This window comes from Gymnodraco acuticeps, unplaced genomic scaffold, assembly GCF_902827175.1.
Source record: "Gymnodraco acuticeps unplaced genomic scaffold, fGymAcu1.1, whole genome shotgun sequence".
In the NCBI taxonomy this organism is placed as follows: domain Eukaryota; kingdom Metazoa; phylum Chordata; class Actinopteri; order Perciformes; family Bathydraconidae; genus Gymnodraco; species Gymnodraco acuticeps.
Window position 1 is genome coordinate 1,122,411 of NW_022989755.1, and position 14,817 is coordinate 1,137,227.

General features: G+C 41.4%; 1 protein-coding gene across 5 annotated transcripts in view; it reads right to left on the reverse strand.

Moving 5' to 3' along the window:
• LOC117543566 (zinc finger MIZ domain-containing protein 1-like) overlaps positions 1-14,817 on the reverse strand; it is a 115,546-nt gene that overhangs the window by 75,199 nt on the left and 25,530 nt on the right. For 4 of the 5 annotated variants that reach the window (XM_034211916.1, XM_034211948.1, XM_034211940.1 and 1 more), the window contains exon 2: positions 10,767-10,865. The gene's annotated coding sequence lies outside the window, so the exon portion shown is untranslated. Of the gene's footprint in view, positions 1-8,657; positions 8,693-10,766; positions 10,866-14,817 lie in introns of all 5 variants that reach the window. The other variant, XM_034211923.1, reaches the window with a different exon arrangement.

Consider the following 14,817-nt stretch of genomic DNA (forward strand, 5'->3'; position numbering starts at 1 on the left):
AGCTGTGTTTCTGGTGAAAAAAGCAGAACAAATGGGGATTACAATATTTGAGGAAATAGAGCCTTTCAGCTGACCTACATCCCCCACAGAGAATCCAAGTTATAATCCCAGTATACATGCTCAGCTATTGAATTTTTAGATTCTGTATCAGCACCATGAAATTGTGTTAGATGGTGAAGAATGGGTAAAAAACAGTAGATAGTGATAAGGAATATTGACACTTCTTAATGCATCTGGAAGAAGAATTGTGAGTTTAAAGCTCCTGATTTCAGTGTATTTAATTGATTTCAAACTCGACAGCTTAAGATTTAAAAATGTTTTTGTCAATATGTATTTGCACTCTCTCAATAGGCTACATCACAAAGATAAAACACGCAAGAGAATCCACTTAAAGCTCCGGGCTTTAAAAAATAGCCTGAGACACATTAAATCATTCTTTACCATTTAGCAGAAGCCTCTAAGGTTTTGATTAGAGTATTCATTGAACCCTGCACTTTAACACTCGAAATCAATTAGATGAACCAGTGCGCACACACACATTTCAACTGGTTAAATCGAATAATGATTTAATGCATGGCCATCCTCTGGCAGAGTCCAGCGCTATACTCGCACACAAACAATATCCCTTAATGGCTTTAGCAACGCTGCCGTAATTGCTAAAATATGATTTTTAGCAAGCTAAACGCATTAGAAGTAGATTGTAGGGGAAGTAGTTTTCCTACTGGGTGTAGAGCTTTAACCCGTATTTAGCTTATTCATTGTAAATATGTTTATGGGTGAGTGTGAGAAGATTAAAAAGGAGAAGTGCACAATTAAGTCACACATGCTTCTGCTTTTCTTTTCCATTCTAATTCATAACACACATATGTATTACACTAACAACGGTTTGTAACCCTGTTTATTTAACCCTTAATCAGGAAATCATAAATGAGATTAAACATCAGATTTGGAAAATGATTTGCAAGACAGGAAATAATAATAAAGAGTTGCAGATGAACAGAAGCTATATTATTTAGCCTTATCGTTTCACATTGATATAGTAAGATGTTTTACCTACTCCCTGTAAATCACTTGCCTTTCTATACAAATAAAGAAGAGCATTAGACATTATACTATCTGTGTAATGAGGACATCCTGTGTGCATGTGTGACAGAGAGAAAGAAAGGCAGAGAGTGTGTTGTATGTTTACGAAGCCTCAGGAAATGCCAGGAAAGACACGCTGAGTCCCTCTTACTTCAGGCCCATGTGACTGGAAACACACAGGCCAGATTGTGTCTGCTCAGGGTCGTGATATTAACATTTTGGTTGGAGAGAAATATCAAAGAAGAGCTCTCGATGTCTAATCAGACTGGAGTTGTGGTTCGGATCTGGCTGCTTATCTCTCATTAAACTTTTCGAGCTATCAGCCATCCTGCTAATTTGCATGATGAGTCTTGCATTTGTGTCCCCGTAGCGATCCGGTGCAACTAGCCTCCATTGGCTTCCTGCTCTCATCACATTAGCATAATGTAGATGCAACCAGAGTCAGTAACCTTGCTGTTGCTAAGCTATTTACAACAAATATGAGCTGCAGTGCTTCACAGTTGTTATGTATTAACCTTCTTCCCTGCTACATGTTTCATATATATATATATATATATCGATACATCTATGTATCTATGTATGTACTATGAAATATATTTTGAAGACTTACCGATCCGAAATTGGATCGGTATAGCTTTTTCATCTTGAAGTCGCACACAGATTGAGAAAGCGTGCTTTATACTGGCAGAAACACTTGCCTTCTCTTAAATAAAAGTACTTTTTTGTTGCTGTAGTTGATCATTTCACGAATAAAACATTTATAGGACATAAATGTTCCGTCAGCTCAATGACCACTGTATTAGAATTGTCATCCTGAATAAAGAATATACCAAGTTTCCCTTTTTCCTAACTACCACAAAAACATTCTCAATCCATCGAAGTGCTTTCCTGTCTCGTAAAAGGTCAGTGGAAACACGACTACTGATCATTACAGAACTCAGGCTTTCCCCCGAGCTGCAGAACCTAAACAGTGGTGGCAGTGATGTAAATATTGTAAGGAAAGGGCTCTAATCTTTTTACCTCTTCATTTCCTCGTACAATAAATATTTAAGCAAATCTCATTACCATAGGGCCATGCATGTCAGTTTGAAACAAAATGTTCCAGGTTGGGAATGAGAGTCAAGGAAGGCTGTGGAATATCCTAGGTGATGAATTTGAGAACAAAAAGGAAAAATCTGGATGCTGCCATAAAGTGCTCGCACCCATCGTTTCCCTTTGTGTTTGTATCTGGCACGCAGAGAGCTGTCTGGCTGGACTTTTGTGCATTTTCTGCTTTGATACTCTATCACCATTAATCTCTCACAAAGATGCCATTATAGATGTCATTAAATGTGGTGTCCAGCAAAACGTGCGAGCAGCCAGTCTGAATAATTAATTCCCCCTGTTCGTGCTCCGGGGACTCTTCTGATCACAGCTCTGCCCTGTAACACGCTCTGTTTGTGATTGGCTAAAGCAAGGTCAGTATCTTAGGAGACCTCGCTCTAATATCCAGCAGCAATTAGTGCTGCTGTGAGGGACGGTGTTGCACATGTTATTATGTGATAGGGGAGCGAGGGTGACCGCAGGTACAGATTTAATGCTGTGTCTCTGAATGCTGTCGTCAAGCAAAAAACGGTTTATTGAAGAGCACAAAGACAACTGGTTACTCAGCGCTGATGAAAACAGAAAACATTTTCAAAAGGAAGCACAAAGCACTGTCAGTAAAAACGTCATCCTTATGTTTTTTACAAATGTTGGATTTTCAAACAAAAGCCTACTCATTCATTTAAAAGAGAAGACTGTTGATACAGACATTGAACATGTGACAGAAAAGGTAGTTTATGTATAATGTGCCTTGTTTTTTTAATCATAATAGTTGATTAAGTCAGAAAAAGGAATAGAAATAAAATAATCCTGCAACACTCTTCTCCTATCCTTAAAGAACCTTAGTAACCATTGCTATACAACATTAACGCAAATGTTTTGGCATCTGATGAGCTTTTAAGTGGAACATCAATTCTTCAAACTAGACATGGTTTGAATTTCATTGCCCTTAACGTGGCCTAAGACAACTGGCAGTATATACTTGGAAGACGGGTCATTTAGTTTGAAGGGGGAACCATGTGGAGTGGGGGAGTGCTATCTGGGTGCATATCAGGTAAAAAGAAGCTTCTAGCAATCAACTGGCGGTCCATATTCTTTGCATGCGTTTGATAGTGAACAGCAACAAGAAAACATAGTACGGCAAGGGCAGGGAAACTGACCATTCCCACTGGATAAAAAAAAGAAGGGAACAATGCGGGGGGAACGCAAAGTCATAAGAAAAGACTACTGTCTCAATCAAAACACATAGGCAACAAAGAAGTCAAACAGAAAGTTCCAGTGAAACGTCTGAAAGATAGACACTGAACAAGCGCCGTGTGGACCTCGCATGAGTCAGTCCATTGTGAGGCACACAACGCACGAGTCGAGTTCCCAGTGAATCAGAGCAGTCAGCTGCCGTCCACCACCTCAAGGCACAGGACGGCAGACATGTGAGCAGCAGTCTCTCACAACCACCGTTACTGTACTGGGAACAGCCACAGTGAGCCTTCAGATAGGTTAACCGTGAAACATGTGTGAACAAGTATCCTCAGTTTGGACAGATACACATGCTACAATGATATAGGAACAGAGGTAGCAGGTGTTTGTAAATCTATAGATGACTGCGACTTGTGATTTACAATCTGCTGTCAGGAGGGTGCAGTGACATCAATACTGCAGCGGGAGTTTGTCTGAGGCCTAGCTGAGGACACAGAAATACTCCCCCGTCCCTCCCCCCCCTTCCTTTGACAGCGATACACGTGCAGCTGTCTAAATATTGCTTCTCCCTTCTTCTGCTCTTCATCTTGCCATTCCTCTGCACCTCCTCTCTCGCCTTTTCTGTCCATACACGAGCTAAGCGGGGTGAGTTAAGGAGGGACAACTGTTCCAATCGGCACAACTGGGACTGGGGATGTCCACATTTGGCGCTGCGTTGTCATGTCAACAGCCCGGGGCAGAGGGTCCGAGGGCTGGGAATAACTCACCTTCTGCTGTCCAGCTCCGAGCTATAACCAGCCGCACACCTGTGGTACCAATTATCAGTTAAGCTAACCATAATTAAATTATTCCAAAATGTAATAAGGCACTGCAGCAGGCTGTACCTTTAAGTTATCACTGTATGAAATTAGACTTGTAATGCAATTTATTTAAGGAGCCAGAGCATAGCTAATCTCATAAAAAAGGACAAACAGAGCCATTAAAAGTGCTCTGCTCTTCATTACTGGCTCAGCTTGCTCTCCTTACGCAAAGAGTCCCCAGGTGCATGAATGTTTCATGGCCACCCTGCTGCCTGCGCTCACATTCATTCGTTCTCCCTCCTCCCAGAGGAAGCTCCAACTCCACTGTCAATTGCACTCACTTACACTCTGCTACCGTCATCATCAGCCATTAGTTTGGGGTGGGATGGGGGGGAGCTGCACATAAAACAGCTGTTTTGCCTTGATGACTCAATCATCCCTTTCACTGGGATTAGCATCAGTATCATCATCATCTTCTTTGATACCAAAAAATTACCAAGAGTATCTCAAATGGATGAGTATCAGCCTGTCTGCCGCAAATTCCTGGGCTTTCAAACAAGATCTGACTTCATTGTATGACACGCAATCCAACAAGAGCTTGAAAAGATGAATTGGTAAGATCTCCATTATTTCATATTAGTGCATTTGAAATAAATCTCATACTTTGTTACAAAATGTGATTATTTGTTATAGTAAAACATGATTTTGGTTGAATTTTCTCTAAATATCAAAGAGCTGTGGATCATTTGCAGTTCATTTTACTGAAGTACATAATATCAATGATAAGTAAATGAAGCTAACTTAGTTAGACATTTTAGACTATTTGTTTCTTCATAACAGTTAATGAGAAGATTGGTACGAATCTCTCATCATCACAATGTTGCATTGCTTTTACATTGTCATTAGGACAAATGTAACTCCTTTAAATACCGTTGCATAGAATAATACCTCCCTATGAGTTGTACAAAAGATGACGTTTAATGTAAAATAAACTGACAGTACAAAAACTCAATGAACTTGTACACGGAATAGGATCTGGGCTTATATTTGTCTTCCTGCTGTAAATAAATGTGCAAACTGGGCCTGTTTAATGGCAGTCAGACCAGCTGATGGGCTAATTTCAGGGCCCTGCTGCGTTGCTACTATAATCATTTCATTAGACATTTTACATTTAGCAGAAGCTGTGTGGAGTCAAGTCAAGCTTGTTGGTTCTTGGTTATATTCTCTAACAAGAGTGTATCAGACCTAATGAGATCACAGTTACTGCTTTCACAGACAGAGAAATGCATAATATGGCAGCATCAAGCAGGAAAAAAGCTTCTTAATGTGGTCGTATTGAGGTAGACCATTCAAAAGCCGACAGCATCTCAATGCCAAGTGTTCTTAAAACAATTTGCACCATGCCATTAATTAATATGTTGGCTTATGAAGCGTGGCATATTCAGGCTATTCATCATGAGCAGGAAATTGACAAGTTATCCGTGGAAGGCAAGTCAAAAGGGATATCAGCTTTGATTTTGCATCAAAGGAAGCAAGTGCTACACACTTTGTTCAATACTCTTTTTAGTGCAGTGTCTTTGTTTGAGTAGAGCAGGACAGATAGCCGATACAAAGGAGCATTATATGTAAAGGAGGCTCGGAGATTCAATAGGGTCACACACAAAGCAGTGGGGAAGTTCATCTCGGAGCCAAGTGTTACTTAATGGCTTCCTCCTGCTGTACGTGAAGTGAGATTATCAGTGCAGGCTGCGAAGAACATCTGTCCGTGAACATATACATGTTGTACCGCTGATTCACCCTGTCAATCACACATGTTCTGACATGTCCTCGACTACCACCGGTGGTTGCGATCGCCTTTGAAGGCAGGTGCACGCATTATACAAGCATGAGCATGTGCGTCTTCATTCGTAAGCGACTATGTGAAGGATGGGTTGACGCCACGTTTATTTTTAGTCCGGTACACAGAGTTCTGCCTCGGTGTTATGCTGCTCTGTTCCTATGGGTCATGATGAGCTAATAGAGCACCGGTATAGCTCCAGCTCTGCTCCCTGACCCCGGCCCTCCGGCTCCTACATCAGTGGGAGAGACATACAAGATTCCTGGGTGGCGTTTAGGGAGAGGCTATCTCCCAAAAAGAGGCACTTTCTTGACGGATGCCATGTTCTTCCACCACTTTCTCTCTCCGGTGACTAATGGGCTAATAATTCAGCTGTCACCCTGGTACGTTATCTCGCATTCTCTCATGGGAAGGATACCACCCCGGAACATCTCCGCCACAGTCTAAGCTCTGAAAAAGATATGCCTTTGATTCCCAAAGTTGCTATAGGTAGGCATTGTTAAAAGGTGATTATAAGGAAATTCCACATGAGTGTACAGCACAGAGGAAAAGCCAGACTGATAAGATCATAGATGGAAGCAGGAAGTCAACCTGGCTTGAGTGCTATCTTGTCATTCCCTGTTACTAAGCCAGTAGTGTAAAAGCAATCATCTTTCCATTCACTTGCTACACATCAATAATGAAGCCTTGAGTTAATAGTCTGCACCATCTCGGTCATGGTGACACAAAAGCTTCAAGGGCTAAATCCATGGATAGTTGTTCACTGTTCACATCAGTATGAGGTGTTCAGTTTAATTCCCAAGCTGTTTATTCTGATGATGTGCTTGGTATTTGTTTTATATAGTAGCAACTTCTACACGTCATATAGGCCCTTCCTACATCCAGGACATGGTTAGACCATACACCCCAGCACGTGCACTCCGCTCTGCGTCAGCCAAACAGCTCGCTGCACCCTCACTGCGAGGGGCACCCAAGTTCCCATCTGCAAAAACACGTGGGTTTGCTATCCTGGCTCCAAGATGGTGGAATGAGCTCCCCATTGACATCAGGACAGCAGAAAGCTTACACACCTTCCAGACTGAAAACTCATCTCTTTCGACTCCACTTCGAGCAATACAATTACTAACAAAGCACTTATATACTAATAAAGGACTGGCTTATCTAAAGCTAGTTGAGGAGCACTTGAAATGTTTTGGCTCTATGAAACCTGATGTACTTATATGATTCTGTTTTCTTCAAGTTTGTATCTTCTTGGTGGAATGCACTTATTGTAAGTTGCTTTGGATAAAAGTGTCAGCTAAATGCAATGTAATGTAAAAATGTGATTTATATCCTGTCAAGAGAGTTCATCTACAAAAGGGCCCAAAAATGCAAGATTAAGTACCATCCCAAATGTTGATTGGCTAGTTTTAGTTTTATTAATTCAAGACCATGGTGACATGAAGTGCAGACAACAAACAAGGCAATATAAGATAATTATTCAAAAAAAAGTAATGAGCCAGGAATTAAGCATAAACAACAAAAATGTATGTGAGACATTCTTAAGGAAAACAATCGTTTACATACACCTTCTGGCTTATGTGATTTTAATAGCAAAATAAAAATGGAAAAGTAAAAAAAAAAAAAAAGTACTTTTACGAATACTTCTATTACCAAACAGACATGTTTACATATTAAAAAATATCCTGGTAGTATACCCTAGGAGATTTTCATTACAAAGATTACAGCCACTTTGTTTTTCACAAACGTCTGAGAATCTGTTGTTTATAACCTTGATCTTACGCCTAGCGTGTCTTTAATGTCTGTATTCAGGCAGTAAATACTTCACACATGTTGCTCTGTTTGCACGACAACCTCAAAGTAGTTCCTAAGAACTTTTGTTTGAAGAGCAAAGTGCACTCGTCATACACCTTGGAGTTCATAAAAACGCGTTTATCAAACCTCTGCTCAACCACTTATCCAAACAAAAGTCACTCTTTGGGTTTGAAACTTCACTCTATGTTACATTTTGTCCTGTGGCTTCCCCCGGTTAAAGCACCTGCTTCAGGAAACATCTAAGAATAGAAACAACGGTCCTATCACAGTTATCAGTTTAACAGCTTGTCATTCAGACCGCTGGGTGTTCGGGTTGAATGTTAAACCCTCACTGCCATGTGCTTGTTTAATAAAGTACTTCCACTTGACTCAACACTGGTCGCTTGAACAAGGGAGTTGTGATTGCGCATGGGTGTGAAGCTGCTACGAAGCATTCATTTAGCATAAGACCGTTTGTTTAAAATGCCTCTCTGTTATTATATTCAACAGAAATTCGCTTCAGAACTAGATTTCAGCCCAACAAGTGATAATAATCCTTCAAATAAGCTTGAAACTTGAAGTTAAGTGGCGGGCCGTGCTCTCTTTGTTTCCCGGTGCAGGGGAGGTGGACATGTGTGCAGAGGCAGGGGCTCAGGGGCCGGGCCCTCTGTCCTTCCTGTTCAGTTACCAGAGGCCTCACGCTTATCAGTTCCAGATCTCACAAGAACAGAGAGGAAGAAAGACCACTGACAGGAAGGGGATTTTTTTTCTTCCTCCCCCTTTCTTCCCCTTTAAGCGAGGTTAACAGAATGTCTGCACCCCTCACATTTCACAGAGGAAAGCAATTATTCATTAGGGCTTACCCTGACCAGCCCTGCAACCTTCAGACATCAGCCAACTGAAATTAAACGAGCAAAAACTGTTCAGTGCTTAAAGACCTGGTTGGTTAATCAATTGGCAAATTAACATACAAAACCTTGATAAAATGTAAATAACAATTTAAGTGAAATGGAAAGATTAAACAAAACATATAAAAAACAGGTTTTCTTTTTGTTAAGGACCGAGCAAAGAAGGTGTAATATTCCGTTTTTACTAATTATTTTCCGACATTCTATAGATTAAGCAATACTCATTAGATACAATCCTACACACTTAATCTCTGGTGATCATATAAGGCTATCCTCCTCTGAGATCACACTTCTCTTCTTGAGTCTGTCGCTATTTCTTTCACTGCAGCCTCTCCATCAAACCCAGCTAGATCTTCCCTCTGCAAAGGCAGCCTTACGTCAACAGTGAGAGGGGAAAATCTGAGAACTGACTGTGAAGCCCTGATGTCATGTCCCTGTTTATGTCGTATCCCCCCCCCCCCCCCTCGTGCATTTGCTCTCACTGTCTACCTCGCCTGACATTTCCACAATAATCACTTTGGTTTATCCCACTCAGCTGTGTGGCGGGCAGATGTTTGTCTGGGCACCATATTTTTCAGCATTCACACTGCTCTAATCAAGATTAACCACTCTTATATATTCAGTGTGTGTATATGTGTGTGTGTATATGTGTGTGTGTGTGTGTGTGTGTGTGTGTGTGTGTGTGTGTGTGTGTGTGTGTGTGTGTGTGTGTGTGTGTGTGTGTGTGTGTGTGTGTGTGTGTGTGTGTGTGTGGGATGTCCCAATTCCTAATCCATGAAGCCCTAGCTGTATTGTATAATACAGTGGACGAACCAATTACATTCCCTTTCCACCACATAATTCTCCCTTTTAACAGAACTGAGCCACATATTGCATAAGGATGAACTGGTGGATTGCTGGTAAAGAGGATAGCCATGACCTTCTGTTTCTGTGTGCGTGTGCGTGTGTGTGTGTGTGTGTGTGTGTGTGTGTGTGTGTGTGTGTGTGTGTGTGTACTTTCATCAGACTGCCTATGGACTTGGATGCCAGCAAAAGACATAAACACACGCAACATATCTGCACTTTGTTACTCAGAGCCCCCCCAGGAGCTCCTAATGAATTCCTTATGCTTTGCAAGGTGAGCTGACGCTGGCCACACACAAACTGCTGCCCACCATCAAATGTTTACCAAAGACTTTCAAGCACAGCGGAGGACAGAGCATATCCGAGCAAACAAAGTTGTAGTCTTTAAATCAACTGTAGTGACATGCGAGGCAGATATCTGTTTCCAGCAACAAGCTTTGTTTAATTTGAGACCAAGAGTCATCTCGGGTAATAAAAAGTCCTTACAAAGCCTTTGAGTCTCAGGGACTTTAACACAAATGTTAATAGCTCATCATGCTCTCAAATTATTAAATGATTTCATACAAATGTTTCATTCTTGCTCTCAGATTTACAGAACATAAAGATAAACAACATTGGTATAACCTGCACTTTCTAATAAAACCGTCTGCGCCAAAAGCAACCACTCAGAGGGCCCCTCCGCAAGCTCTAGCAAACAAATTAGCCACACTAGCTCTTATAAATGAGTTTATTAGATAGTATGTGATATTTTGTCAGCACCCTAAACACATATACAGTATTTTCTCTGAAAGTTATATTTCTTTAGATATTTAACCACATCTTGGGTGCAAGATGATCATACATGGCAAAAAATAGATGAAATTATCAAAATGTTGTAAAAATATTTAATATCACTTATTTGTTGTCAGCGGGCATTGAAATAACGATCAAACAAAATCAAAAATGTAAACGATAATCTGATTTGACACCGAATAACCCAACAGCACTTTTAATAGATTATGCAATTTAATAAATGCAACACCCTTATATTATTAACATTCAGGCCAAAATAAAGCTGCTAGCCTGCCGCTAACAACTTGTACCTCCAGATTTTTTAAGCTACACTGACAATAATTTGAGAGCATACATGTATTCTTCAATAGTAGTAACACCAACTTTTTACCCCAGACACCTGCTGGGCTCTACAGGTCCAACCATACAAGAAAACAAAAAGAAACTCACCTGTGATGACTTCAATCCTTGATTCTCCACCACGCAGGACCCCCCCACCCATTCACACACCAGGAGGACAAACACTTCAGCGCCTCACGTCTTCTGCCCCTGAGAGAAATCAGAGGAGGAAAAGAAAATACATCAATCACCGCTGCATTATCCACCAATCTCCAAACACTGAATGATCACATTTGCATTTTTTTTTTTCTCCCCAAAAATTCAAGCCCACTCGATGATTTTGCTTCTCGCAGATTCCTCTGGGCTCCGAGTGGCTTCCATCTGCGCCTTGCTTAACGTGATACACTTCTTCCCTGCACGGATAAGCTCCTTCATGCTCTCGTGCCCATGAAGGACGAATCAAAAAGAGCAACTGATGATCAGTACGGTATCATAAACATCCACGCAGAGCGTTCACAATTTACTCCCGATTGACAGATAAGCCTATTAAAAGAGGCCTTCACCACAGCTTTGCACTTAGCCTGGGCTGGCTGGGCACGCGCATATGCCCACTGACATTCAGACCCTTTAAAATGACCATATTAGTTATCGCTGAAGTTCAAAAGGTGATAACCAATGTGCGAGAAACCATAACATATAAGCCAGTTAGTGCTTAATAGAATATCACATATAAAGACAACATTTCATAGGGGCCACACAGTTTATAATCTTATCTATGATCGCCCAAGCAAGTAAGCACACAGACTTAATTTTCCGTAGTGAATTAATCTTAGTGAGTAGTTGTAATTACAAGCATAGGCTGGATCCTATGTGTTATCTTTCCATAACTAATGCAAGCCTCTTCTGAGCTTCTAACAACGCTTAACTATGACAACTGAATGTAGAAACTCAAATGATCCCCAATGGCAAATTCTTCCACACAACTAAACATCGAGATGAAAACAAATATCTTTATATTCACAACTCCCGTCAAAATCTGCAGTTATTTAACAATATATGCAACAAAAAAAGTGTTGTATTCTTTATATCAAAACACAATAAGATGTGTGCCTACGTAAGATAGTACCAATCAATTTCAGTTATTGCATGACATTCATTCATCAATCTGCAACTTTGCGTGAGTCCGTAGCTCCTTATCGTGCTAGATTTTAAGCCCACTAACAGCTGTCCAATCCAATTTGAAAGATTTGTACAAAAACAATACACTCTCTAACTTCTGTTTCACTAGAAATGTGATGTTTTGTTGAATTCATGTCTTCCCGTGTGAGTATAAATAAGTCCTCGACCCCTCTTTGAATGAAGGGTGTAGGTTAAGGCAATGCTTACGGAATACTCATCATAGGTTAGAAGGGTTGAATATAAACAAACAATTGGCCTTTTCTTTGTCCATGTCATGCACTCAATATTTCCTCAAGCTCCTCTTTGATAAAATAGCATGACAAAGAACAAGTTAATACCTTAAATGTTGACTTGGATGGTGAAAGAAAGAATGCAAATGTGTCTAGCTTTTTGATATAAGTGGAGTGTGTTAGGAAGGTACAAATGCCATTTTCCTTTACCCCTCCAACTTAAAAGTCTGTAGCTGTATCCCGTTAGTGTATCACTTTCAGGAAGCGTAGTGACACACAGCATGCTAGCCATTTCTATCCCAAGCCAGAGCTTCTCCTGAGCTCATGCTTTGGTTGACAGGACAAGGCTAATGCTCCAAATATAAAAACTGTCTACCCACAAGGTGTATTTTCACATTCAGCAGGAGAAGGCGGCCCCTTGTGCACTTTTTTGTAATGCTGTTTTTTTTTAATCATTAGAAGATTTTTCAGGCAGCATTTCTCCCCTGTTGGAAGTGCCGCTCTCTGAAAAGAGAAAGTGGAGGAGCGCTGGGGGCTCAATGGGTCGAGAGAGACGAGGATGGGGGGGGTTGATGCTGGGTGCCTCCTTTTTAAAGCCAGATTCTCCCCAGATACCTCTGTGCTATTCATCAAGAGCTTTTGCAGGGCAGTGTAAAATCAATGTGCTCTGCACTGCAAACAGTTCATAATGACGGGGGATGGAGGAAAAAAGCTCAACTGCAACAGAATTGATTTGTTTAAGTACAATAACACGGCTCTGCAGCGCAGTGAGGAGGAGGCTGGGCGCCCAGACAAAGACTGACTGGCAGTATGAAACCACAAGCAGTAATTGACAAACTGCTGGCAAAGTGCAAATCTGAAATACAGACGCCTGTTATCTAATTAATGGAGTTTTTCTTCAAATTACCACCTAACAGAGGAAAAAAAGCCTCTTTTTAAATATACAAAACAAACTCATAGTTATTGATGATCTAAAAATACATGTCAGTACAAAGAGGTTTCTCACTTCAATTGGATTCTGAAATATGATCAATATGACTAATAATGCTTTTCTTATTAAGATGGTATTACTAATTGTTCACGTTCCAAGAGCTAAAATGACAACCTTTAAGTTGCCTATTTGTTCGACATATTTATTACAAAGATGTATTTTAACTAATTTGAGAATCTGCACATTGAGAATCTATTACCGTGAAAATATCCAACAATTTTGATTGACAAATGAGTTAAACAGTCATAATAATTAACCACAATTGGGATAGATCTTTTCATCACACCACCACACACACAGGACAACACCCACACAACTCACACACACACACACACACACACACACACACAGCACACACACACACGACACACACACACACACACACACACACACACACACACACACACACACCACACACTCAACACACACACACACACACAGCACACACAGCACACTAGCACACGCACATTCACACACACAGCCAGTGCAGCGACACACACACACACACACACACAACACCACACACACACACACACACACACACACACATCACACCACACTACACACACACACACACACACACTACACACCAGCACCACACACACACATCACACACCCACACACACACACACACACACACCACACACAACACACACCACACACACACACACACACACACCACACACACACACACACAACCACACACACACACACTTTATCACACACACACACACTTTTTTTGGCCGGGAGTCACAACATCCTAAGCCAATTCAAAGCAAGCACAGTGAGAGTTTGATGTTGCATAAAGCGCAGTCATCAGGATGTTTTAAAAAATGACACCAGGCTTCACCTAGCAAAAAAAGCTTTCACTAGGTAAGATTTTAAACCTCCTGATGCTGCAAAACAACAGAAGCTCGGAGCAAATTGTGTCAAGACAGGCCAGCACAATAAAACATTTCTCCCGGACTCTCTTAAGCTGACCACAGAGGTGCATTTATCATTGTTATTATTCCTTCAGAGAGGCCCTCCCAGGTTTAATTGGGTCCTCATGGAGTCAAAATCCCTGCTGTCGCTGAAGCCACCGGGGCTGGACAGACTCATTCCTCCCCAGTCAGCACGGGGTTTTATTGGCTGTGTGAATAACAGTCATTCCGTGCAAAGTGGCCGTGAAACCCGCGGGTGAGTCAAAAGGGTGGTGGGATCTGGACGCGACCCGCTAAGCCTGGACAATGGCAGGCGAGGGACACTTGGGGGGAGACTCTCACCTGGCTCTGCTCTCAGCGCGGTGGGAAAAAGCTCTCGAGAGCCACAGGCTGCCCGTCTACCGAGCCGGCTCTTTGGGGTTATTATTCCCTGCGGCCCACATTTGCATTTTAACTGGTAAATACAGAAGGTTTTGAATGCACATTGGACATTAAGCAGGTGAACAAATGAAACAGGAAAGGGATTAAAGAGCCTTCAATTAAAAAAGGGGAAACGGCTCTGAAAATGAAGCTACTTTGCATGGGTGGTGTTTGATATTCTGTTCGCTGACTGAGTGACATTAATATTGGTCGGGTGATACATTTGATTTCCTTTTCAGATATGTGGCAACAGTCCGTAGTTTTAAAAAGCAGACATAAGCAGAGCAATGTGTGAAAAGGAAGAATTTTAAATCTCAGTTAATACAATCTCTGAAACTGCTGACCTCCCATTCACCCCCTCCACAGTGCTCCACTTCCACTCCGTGTTACATTGACACAGAAATCACAACGCCTCCTTT